This window comes from Dendrobium catenatum, unplaced genomic scaffold (genome assembly GCF_001605985.2).
Source record: "Dendrobium catenatum unplaced genomic scaffold, ASM160598v2 fragScaff_scaffold_1557, whole genome shotgun sequence".
NCBI lineage: Eukaryota > Viridiplantae > Streptophyta > Magnoliopsida > Asparagales > Orchidaceae > Dendrobium > Dendrobium catenatum.
In genome coordinates this window covers 8,054,934-8,055,344 of record NW_021320019.1, presented here as the reverse complement: position 1 = coordinate 8,055,344, position 411 = coordinate 8,054,934, and positions in this window count along the sequence as shown.

Below are 411 nucleotides of genomic sequence, written 5' to 3'. Positions count from 1 at the left end.
TCTTGCACTCTCTCTCTCTCTTTCTCTCTCTCTATCTCTCTCTCTCTCACTCTCCAGCTCTATCATGATCTTTCTCCCTCTCTCTCTCTGTCTCTCTCTATCTTTCTCTCTCTCTTGCTTTCTCTTGCTCTCTTGCTCTCTCTCTTGCTTTCTCTCTCTTGCTCTTTCTCCCTCTCTCTCTCTTGCTCTATCATGCTCTCTCTTTCTCTCTCTCTTTCTCTCTCTTACTTTCTCTTGCTCTCTCTCTCTTACTTTCTCTTGCTCTCTTGCTCTCATGCTCTCTCTCTTTCTCTCTCCCCCTTACTCTCTCTTGCTCTCTTGCTTTCTCTTACTCTCTTATTTTCTCTTGCTCTCTCTCTTTGTCTCTCTCCCCCTTGCTCTCTCTCTCCCCCTTGCTCTCTAGATTTTGAA